Genomic DNA, 11,160 nt, shown 5'->3' on the forward strand with positions numbered 1-11,160 from the left:
CAAACTACTACAAATCCATAGTATTTTAATTGTTTAATTATTTATGTCTGTTTTTCTGATTTTTTAAAATACCTTATGAACCAAGAACAGTGTCTACCTCATTTATTTTTTATACCTCCAGGGCCTATAAGAGCACTTGACACATAGTAGATTTTGAATAAATATTTATTCAGTAAATAAGCTGCTACTTTTTTTCCTTTATAAACTATGGGATCATTAGAATACACATCTCTCTTGTTACTACTGTGTGTTAAGCATACCTAACGCAGGGCAATTCATTCATCATTCATACATTCATCAAATACATTGATCAGAGCAAAGTGAAAACCTATGATAAACAGAGAAGAAAAGTAGAGATTCAGTTTGGGCTGAAAACCTCTTGCTATGCTTCTTTTCTGACAAAACATAAACAAAGGAGACAAAAACTAACATTTTCATTGTTCTTTAACATGATGATCACATAGGTTCTCAGAGGTTATATACCATAAAAATATATTCCTCAATTGCCAGCATTAATTTTAATCTTGAAAGGCTTTTAACATGGGCAAATGAGATTTCCTTATAGACATCTTTAACAGGCTGAGGTTAGATTTAAATTTAGATTGTTTGGCTAGAGAATCAGCTTCTTACTACTTGATGCCTTCTCATGTATTACTTCTAATATACACAAATAATATAATGTTTTCCCTGGAAATAGTTTATGGGTACTTGGCAGTGATGCCTTTCCTTCTTTATCCTTCTTATACTAGCTCTTGTCACAATCAAGAATGAAATAAATAAATAATCTTATTAAGACTAATGATTTCTTCAACAGCTTTCTGACTCTGTATTAGTAATGAGGTGATGCTTTCTGTAGCAGGAAATAAAATGCAACCCATGAATTTATGACTACTTGCTGAATTTTATATGATTTAGTGATATATTTAATGAGCATTTTCACTATGGTATCTTCAGAAGACCCTGTGTAATTTTTTTAGACTTAAAAACAAACCTGTTTGTGTGATTTCAATTTCAGCATGCTCAATTTTTTTATACCAACTATAAGAAAAGATAGAACATTTGCACCATCACTTTTGCTAGGTGATTTGGTACCCCCTTTTGTCTCTTTTATGTAATGCAGACTGGAAGATAAGGAGTCTTCAAAGGCCAAGTATATCCTTAAGGTAGCTAGGCCTCTGTTAATGAAGAGGATGCATTGCAATGATATATTTTGTTTTCAGAAACTTTTTTAGCAGAGGTAACTATTTAAGAGACCTAGGACATGGCATTTTAGCCCCATGTTGACATGCTGGCATTGCTTCCCATCTCTTGGAGCTCACTGTTCCACCCCCATGAACTCTTGACGCTTTCCTTGAATAATTTGCCAATATCTAATTGACACATGATCCTTATTCTTCTCATTCTGGGAGCCAGGTACATAGTCTTCTGTTCTTCTGGGTTCAGGTCATGTACTTCAGAGAGAGCTTACTGCTTCCTCTTTAAGTTACTATCACCTCTAACAAATGGAAAAACATTCCATGCTCATGGATAGGAAGAATCAATATCGTGAAAATGGCCATACTGCTAAAAGTAAGTATTCCATTGGGCTATGTGTCTGTTTTTATGCCAGAATCATGCTGTATTGATTACTGTAGCTCTGTCATATAATTTAAAGTCAGGTACTGTGATTCCTCCAGTTTCGTTCTTTTGGCTTAGGATATCTTTTGCTATCCTAGTTGTAGCTCCATGTAAATTTTAGGATTGTTTTTGTCTATTTCTGTGAAGAATGCCATTGGTATTTTGATAAGGATTGCATCAAATCTGTAGATTGCTTGGGGTATTATGGGCATTTTAACAATATTGATTCTTGCCATCTATGAACATGGAATATTTTCTCAATTTTCAGTGTCCTCTTCAATTTCTTTCATCACTGTTTTATAGTTTTCATTGTAGAAATCTTTCAATCCTTTGATTAATTCCTAGTTATTTAATTTTGTGTGTGGCTATGGGATTACTTTTTAACTTCTTTTTCAAATTGTTCACTGTTGGCATATAGAAATGCTACTAATTTTTGTACGTTAATTTTGTATCCTGCAACTTTACTGAATTTGTTTATAAGTTCTGATAGTTTTCTTTTGGAATCTTTAGGTTTCTCCAAATATAAGATGATATAATCTGCAAACAAGGATAATTTGACTTCTTCCTTTTCAATTTGGATGCAATTTATATCTTTCTCTTGTCTGATTACTTTAGCATGGACTTCCAGTGCTGTGCTGAATAACATTGATAACAATGGACATTCCTGTCGTGGTCCATGTCTTAGAGGAAAGGCTTTCCGTTTTTGCCTATTCACTATGATATTAGCTGTGGGTCTGTCATATATGGCTTTTATTATGCGGAGGTAAGTTCTTTTTATCCTCAGTTTTTTGAGGGTTGTTATCAGGAAGGATGTTAAATTTTTTGAAATGTTTTATTCAGCATCAATTGAAATGATCATATGGTTTTTATCCTTCATTCTGTTGATATGATGTATTCATCGATTGATTTCTGTATGTTGAGCCATCCTTGCAACCCTGGGACAAATCCCACTTGATCATGATAATTCTTTCTAATGTAGTGTTGAATTCTGTTTGCTAGTATTTTGCTGAGGATTTTTGCCTTAATATTCATCAGAGATATTGACCTTTAGTTTCCCTTCCTTCCTTCCCTCCTTCCTTCCTTCCTTCCTTCCTTCCTTCCTTCCTTCCTTCCTTCCTTCCCTCCCTCCCTCCCTCCCTCCCTCTTTCTTTCTTTCTTTCTTTCTTTCTTCCTTTCTTTCTTTCTTTCTCTTCTTCTTTCTCCTTCTTTCTTCTCTCTCTCTTTCTTTCTTTCTTTCTTTCTTCTCTCCTTCTCTTTCTCCTTCCTTTCCTTTTCTTCTCTCTCCTCTCTCTTCTTCTTTCTTTCTTTCTCTTTCTCTTCTCTTCTTCTCTCTTTCTTCTTTCTCCTTCCTTTCTTCTCTCTCTCTTTCTTTCTTTCTCTCTCTTTCTTTCTTTCTTTCTTCTTTCTTTCTTTCTTTCTTTCTTTCTTTCTTCCTTTCTTTCTCTCGTTCTTTTTTCCTCCCCTCCTCTCTCTCTCTCTTTCTCTTTTCTCTCTTTCTTTCTTTCGACAGAGTTTTCACTCTTGTTACCCAGGCTGGAGTGCAGTGGCATGATCTCTGCTCACTGCAACTCTGCCTCCCAGGTTCAAGTGATTCTCTGCCTCAGTCACCCAAGTAGCTGAAATTACAGGCATATGCCACCACGCCTGACTATTTTTGTATTTTTAGTAGACAGGGTTTCAACATGTTGGCCAGGTGGTCTCAAACTCCTGACCTCAGGTGAACCCCCACCCTCGGCCTCCCAAAGTGCCGGGATTACAGGCATGAGCCACCGCACCCAGCAGTTTTCCTTTTTTTTTTTTTTTTTTTTTTAGTGTGTCTTTGTCTGGTTTGGTATCAGGTTAATACTGACCTCATAGAATAAGTTGAGCAGTATCCTCCTTGTCCATTTTTGGAAAGAGGAGTAGGGTTGGTATTAATTCTTCTCTAAATGTTTGGTAGAATTTGGCAGTGAAGTCATCAGGTTCCAGGTCATTACTTTCAATGGCAAAAAACGTAATTATTTTTGCACCAACCTAGTTATTTCAGTTTTGATCTCTTATCTGTTTCTTCTGTCAGATTTTGGAATTCTTCCTAGTTCAATCTTAGTAGGTTTTATGTATATAGGAATTTGTCAATTTCTTCAAGCCTTTCCAATTTATAGGCATATAATTGCTCATAGTAGCTGCTAATGATCTCTTGAATTTCTACAATATCAGTTGTAATGTCTCCTTTTCCATTTCTAAGTTTATTTGGATATTTTTTTCTTAGTCTGGCTGTTTGTCAATTGTATTTAGTCTTTCAAAAATGACATTTTATTTTATTGATATTTTGTAACTTCTTGCATTAATTTCTGCTCTAATCTTTATTATTTCTTTTCTTCTACTAATTTGGGTTTTGTTTGATTTTGCTTTTCCAAGATGCATCATTAGATTGTTCAGTTGAAATCTTCCCTCTTTTTCATGTAAGCACTTAGAGCTATAAACTGCCCCTTTAGTACTGCCTTTGCTGTGTCCCACAGGTTTTGGTATGCTGTTGTTTCTATTATCCTTGTTTTGAGAAATTTTTCAATTTCCTTCTTGATTTATTTATTGACCCACAGGTCACGCAGAAGCATATTGTTTAGTTCCATGTATTTGCATAGCTTCCAATTTTTTTTTATTATTAATTTCTAGTTTTATTTCATTGTGGTCAGAGAAGATGCTTGATCGTATTTCAAGTTTTTGGAATGTTTTAAGACTTTTTTTGTGACCTAATGTGGTCTATCCTTGAGAATGATTCATATGCTGAGGAAAAGAGTGTGTATTCTGTAGCTGTTGGATGAAATATTGTATAAATATTAGATTCATTTGGTCTATATTGCAGATAAATTCTGATGTTTCTTTGTTGATTTTCTGTCTGAAGATCTGTCCTATGCTGAAAGTGGTTTGTTAAGTCTTCAGCTATTATGTATTAGGGCCTATCTCTTTTATCTCTAATAACATTTCTTTATATATCTGGGTGCTCCAGTATTGGGTGCATATATATTTAAAATTGTTATATCTCTTGCTGAATTAGCCCTTTTATGATTATATGGCGATCTTCTTTGTCTCGTCTCATGGTTTTTGTATTGAAATCTATTTCGTCTGATATATATAGTGGCTCATGCTTTTTCTTGGGTTCCATTGGCATGAGATATCTTTTTCTAACTCTTTGCTTTTAGTCTTTGTGTGTCTTTACAATATATTGTGTGAAGTGTGTTTTTTGTAGGCAACAGATCAAGGGGTCTTGTTTTTCATCCATTTAGCCAGACTATGTCTTTTTATTGGAGAGTTTAATCCATTTACATTGAATGTTATTATTGATAAGTAAGGACTTACTCCTGTCATTTAGTTAAGTGTTTCTGGTTGTTTTGTGTTCTTGTCACCCTTCTTCCTTTCCTTCCTGTCTTCCTTTAGTAAAGGTGATTTTCTCTTGTGATATGATTTAGTTTATTGCTGATATATTTTGGCTGTATCCCCACCTAAAATCTCATGTTAAATTATAATCCCCATAATACCCACATGTCAAGAGAGAGACCAGGTGGAAGTAATTGATTCATGGTGGTGGTTCCCCCTGCTGTTCTCATAATAATGAGTGAGTTCTCACAAGATCTGATGACTTTATAAGTGTTTAGTTGTTCCTCTTGCATTCATTCTCCCTCCTATCACCTTGTGAAGAAGGTGCCTTGCTTCCCCTTCTTCCATGATTGTAAGCTTCCTGAGGTCTCCCCTGCCATGTGGAACTGTGAGTCAATTAAACATCTTTCCTTTATAAATTACTCAGGCTCAAGTAGTTCTTTATAGTAGTGTGCAATGGACAAAATACTTGCTTTTCATGTTTTGTGTATCCATAGTATGTTTTTTGTAATTGAGGTTACCATTAGGCTTGCAAATATTATCTTATCACCCATTTTTATATGAGTACAACATAACCTATTTGCTTAAACAAGCAAGCAAAAATCAAACTAATAATAACTCTATGCTTTAACTTCATCCCCTACTTTTTAACTTTTTGTTTCTATTTATATCTTTTTGTATTTACTATGTCTTAGAAAGTTGTTGTAATTATTATTTTTGATGCTTCATTTTATTCTTTCTACTTAGGATAAGAATAGTTTACATACCACACTTATAGTGTTACAATAGTCTGTGTATTCTGTGTACTTACTATTATCAATAAGTTTTGTACCTTCAGGTGATTACTTATTGCTTATTAATGCCTTTTCTTTCTAATTTGGTGTCTTGGCATCAAATAGTTGGGTATATATTGTAGGCTTCACTGTCTGAGCTTATTTGTAGCCGTCCTTGTTGCGAAAGCTTTGCAGATATTTGTAAGGGCTTGGGTATTGTGATCTAAGCTTTTTCTGCTTCAGGGGCCTGCCAAGCCTAGTAATACTATAGTTCTTGTAGACTCATAGAGGTACCACCTTGATGGTAGTAGAGAAAATCTTGAATTCTCTGGATTACGAGATGGAGACTCTTGTTCTCTTCCGTTACTTTCACCCAAACATTCAGCATGTCTCTCTCTATTCTGAGCCACCTAAAGTTGTGGGTGGAGTGACACAAGCACCCTTGTGGCCACCACCACTCTGAATGCACCAGATGAAACCTGAAGTCAGCAGATTGGTGGGTCTCAACCAAGGTTTGCTAGAACTAGTCCCTGGCTTCTGCCTATGTTTACTCAAGGCCCTGGGCTCTACAAAGAACAGGTGGCAAAGCCAGCTAGGCTTGTGTCCTTTCCTTCAGGATAGCAAGTTTCACCAGGCCCTGGATGAGTCTAGAGTTGCCAATCAGGAGTCAGAGTGTAGAGTGAAAAACATAGAGGCCTACCTGGTGTTCTATTGTATTGTGGCTAAGATGGCACTCAACCGTAAGATGCAGTCCTTCCCACTCTTTCCTCTTGTTTCCAAAGGTACAGGAACCTTAAAGCCACCACCACCCAAGGCCATGAGGAGTAGTGTCACACTACCACTGATGTTCCCTTAAGATCAAGGTCCCTTAGGTCAGCTTGTTGTGAATGCTGAGTGGCAGGGCAGTGTGCTGCCCCTTGGCCCAGCACAGGTACAGAAATGCTGTCTGAGAGTCAAATCCTGGAACTGGGGACCCCTAAAGCCTGCTTGGTGCTCTACTCCTCATGGTCATATTGGTACCTAAGGTATAAGACAAAGTCCCCTTTACTTTTTTCTCTACATTTCTCAAGTGGAAGGAGTTTTGTCCTCTAGCCACCATAGCTGGTTATGTGCTGAGTCTTCCATGAAGCTTGGAAGTCTCATTGAAAGCCCTTGTTGTAGTGCCTGGGTATTGTTGCTGGTTACTCAGGGCTAAAGGTCTCTTCAGTTAGCAGGTGATGAATGCTGCCAGGACTACATCCTTTTCTTCAAGGTAGCATGTTGCCTTCTGGCCCAGGGTGTATCTAGAAATGTCATCTGGGAGCTAGGGCCTGGAACGGGGGCCTCATGACTCTGAACAATGTCCTGTCCTGCTGTGGCTTGGCTGGTATCCTAGATGCAAGACAAAGTCCTTCTTACTCTTCCCTCTCCTCTCCTCAAGTAGAAGGAAGGGGTCTCTTTTGGGACCATGAACTGCGCAGCCTGGGGTTAGGGGAGAGGTGGTGCCAGCACTCTCTTCACTGCCCCAGCTGGCTTTTCAGTATGTCATTTGTCCCCCTAGTCCACTGCCTCTGAGCATAGTTCAGCACTAGGGTTCACCTAAGATTTTCAGTGCTTACAGCCTAGACTGCCTTTCAAGTTTACCTGGAGACACAGAATACTGTAGCTTTCAGTAGCAAGGTTTGCAGACACTCCAAGTTCCTATTGCTAGCATTAGTTATTCCCCTCTGACTAGGGCTATTTTAAATGCTCCTTCTGTGGGCTGGCATCAGCTGCATTTGGTCCGATTTTCCTTTCTGCTCTAACAGGACAGCACTGAGTTCAATGCCTCATAATTTCATAATTGCTTTCTTCTCCCTCTGCCAGTGCCCAGAAATGCTCTCCACACCATGTTGCTTTGCCGGGCTTGGAGAAGGGTGACATCAGCAACTCAGGACTGTTTTTTAATCTCTTCAGTGCCTCTTCCATTGTTATAAAGTTAAAACCAGATACTATAAGTGCTCATCTTACTTGGGTTCTTAAGAAGGTGTTTTTTTTTGTTTCGTTTTGTTGTGTTTTGTTTTTTTTCTGTGTAGATAGTTGTTACTTTGGTATCCTTGTCATGGGGGATGATCAGTGGGGCCTTACATTCTGCCATCATACTCCATCTCTCAATGAGCACTTATGTCTTAGATAAAGTCTACCACTCTTCTGAATCAGTGGATCTACAATGGTAAATATCATGAGAACAAATCTGGGTAATGGTGAACATACATATTTATGGTCTGGGGTTTTTGATAACCTCAGTGTTGACCTATCATCTTTCTTACCACATAGGACATTATAATTATCAAAAAGTCATACTGTGAGATTTGTGCCTTTCAGTTTTCCACTTGATCCTGGCTCAACTTTCCTGCTGCCTTAGCTGACTCCAGCCTCAGGACCTTTAAGAGAATCCTCACTTTGCTCAACTAAACTAATTATCAGCTAAAAATAACCAACTCACTATTTTCTATGGTTATCAGTATCATTGGGCAAAATGTACCCAATACCCAGTGAGATGATGCTAAAGATTTCACAGACAATGCAAAGTGACAATGAAAGATGGTAAACCTAAAATTTAAAAACTATTTTTTGCAAACTGCTTTCCTGCCATTTACTTCTCATCAGACAGAAGCACAGAGCTATCCTTGTGTCCTAAAATACATAATTGAGAGAATATAGCTGGTTACTTATCTTTAGTTTGCTTTTCTTAAATTGGAGAACAAAGTGTTTTTCTCTCCAAATTGATTATTTGTGGTACAGATGAATCTAAATCTGTAAGCGTTAATATCCACTATTCATTACAAATCACACTGCCTCACTAAATGGGAGAAGACTGTGTTAACACTGTATTCTTTGTTCATTATGGCTTACTACCAGAAATAGTGGACTGTTGAGCTTTATAAGTTGTTAAAATTTTCTGCATGTCAGAAACAAAATACCTAAATATTAAACATTTCCAGACTGACAAATCTTTAGACATGGATAAAAATTCAATCCTCACGGAGCCAAGTCAAACCACAAGGTAGGTTAGCCTTATTTCTAGAGAGGAGCAGTAAGAAAAAAAATTTAAATATATTAAACATTATGCTTATTACTTGTGTGCAATCATTACATCCTGTCTTTAGCAAAGAGCAAAGGGATTGGATCCTATCTCAATGACCCTCAAGCTAACATACAGTTTTATGTTGTTAGGCTATTTCTACATCCAGGCAGATAGCCCAGAGCAATACTGCTTTTCTGAGTTAGAAACAAAGAATTCTATTTGAACAAGAAATTCTGCGTAAAAGATGTACTCATAAGCTTCTATTTTTAGTCAGAAATTTATACTTAACTGACTCATAGAATCTTAAAACTAAAAGGGATTTGAGAAAACATCTAGTCTACTCTGCTTATTTTTCTAGATTACAAAATTTAGGCCTGAGTAAGGGAAGGGTTTTGCCTAAGTTCATATGGCTAGTCAGTGCCAGAAACTGGGATTAAAATCCAGGTCTTTTCATTCATAGTCCAGGAGTCTTTTTATTAAATGTATATTGCTTGCTTCTCTTCCCTTCAGAAAGGAAATAAACTCTGGTTGTTAGAAACACAGTCTTGAGGGCTAACTTGCATGAATTAAGCTCCTTATTCTGTCCCTTGCTAATGTGATATATGGCAAATCAAACTCTGGTTCTCATTTTCTCACTGTAAGATGAGGATAGTAATACTGTTTATTTCATAGGATTGCTGTGGGGATTAAATGCCTCAAATAATATAAAACACTTAGGACAGTGTCTGCCACATGGTAAGCTGTCAAAAGTGGTATTATTTTATTATTATACTATTAAGGTAATTGGCTTAATAAAGATAGCATTTTTTGACAGAATATTTAAGAACCATCTGATATTTGGAAACAGTGAATAAAGAAACAGTAAATGGAAATGGCGACAGACAGCTTTAAAAATACCAACCTATTGGCAGAACTACATTATTAAAGGCTCTGTCTGGTCCCTCAAGACATACCTAATGTCAAAAAGGGAGCATCACTGCTTCTGCACAGATTTCAAGTTAATTTCACCTGGTTAATATTTCTCATACAAACTGAAATAATGCATTTTTATTACCACAGAGCTACTCACACTTGTAGATATGCCAATATCACTTGTTCCTGAGAGACCTAGACTAGTTCTACTGGTATATGAGCTGTTCGTTACCCGTCTGCAATTAGATATGGAGCTTGCACCCATGTGTAAATAAACAGTCACTAAACACACTGTTTATCTATGTAGATATAGGTATCTATAAAGATATACATACAGACATAGATATATTAGGTATAATATAGATTTGGTATGTATATTACACATAACATATAAAGCTATGTATAATTATATATATGCATATACTTTATATATAATATATATGAATATGCATATTATATATATACATATATACATTAGTAGCAAGACTTTTTGATAATGGAAGTGTGCATTAATTCACATTCCAGCACACACTCCTAACTTCTAGGTGGATCAGAAAATGTTCATTGAGTGAAACTGATCTATGCATTGGCCCTCAGACCACACTTTAATCAATACTGACCTAGACTATGTTTTTTAGGGTACTGTAGCAACATACTGCTTTAATTTATTGGCTCTTTCTAAAAGATCTGGCACCCACTTAGCCTTCCAGAATTGTACTTGTGGGTAAAAGGTATATTCTAATATAGAAAAGTTGATAACTTGCTGACAGATCCATTCCTATCAGATTTGTGAGATACCATTCATATAACTCAGTCTTTCTGGAAAATTCCTATGGTTTGCCTTCTTATCTAATAATGGCACTATAACTTTTCCAGAAAACAAATCTATAAAATTGTACTTATGGCTGTATTAAAGTGCAAACGTTAATCACTAACACTTGCATTTCAATATCTATCTGATATTAAGTGACATTTTAAAATGAAATAGCAATGAATGCAAGTGAAATAGAGAGCATATGACAACAAGAAGAAAACATGGCTTTGTTTTTAATTTTGTACAGGTTTATGTATTACCTAGGTTTCTCTTTTGTTTTTTTTCCCAAGAAGTGTGGTGGATGTTTTCTGTAATATTGAATTTCTGAATCACTACTTTTTAGGGATATTTTGAACTCCTAGAAGAGTGCCTGTAGTTTTACCAGAACCTAATTCATGGAAGTTATTGGTCTTTCTTCTTCACTTTCTGCTTTCTCCAAGAGAAGCAAACATCTAGTCCTAAAACCCTGATTTTACAATTCTCTCTCAGAAAGGTCAAGATCCTAAGCAGCTTACAACTATTTACATAGTTTAGTGGTGGTTGCCTTCTCTTTTTCTCAGAGATTCTCCTTGCCTTTACTCAAATACTTGCCTCCAAAATTTCTTTAATTTTGTGAACAACTGACTTGCCACATTATTAAACGA

This window comes from Trachypithecus francoisi, unplaced genomic scaffold (genome assembly GCF_009764315.1).
Source record: "Trachypithecus francoisi isolate TF-2019V2 unplaced genomic scaffold, Tfra_2.0 Lachesis_group6, whole genome shotgun sequence".
NCBI classification, from domain to species: domain Eukaryota; kingdom Metazoa; phylum Chordata; class Mammalia; order Primates; family Cercopithecidae; genus Trachypithecus; species Trachypithecus francoisi.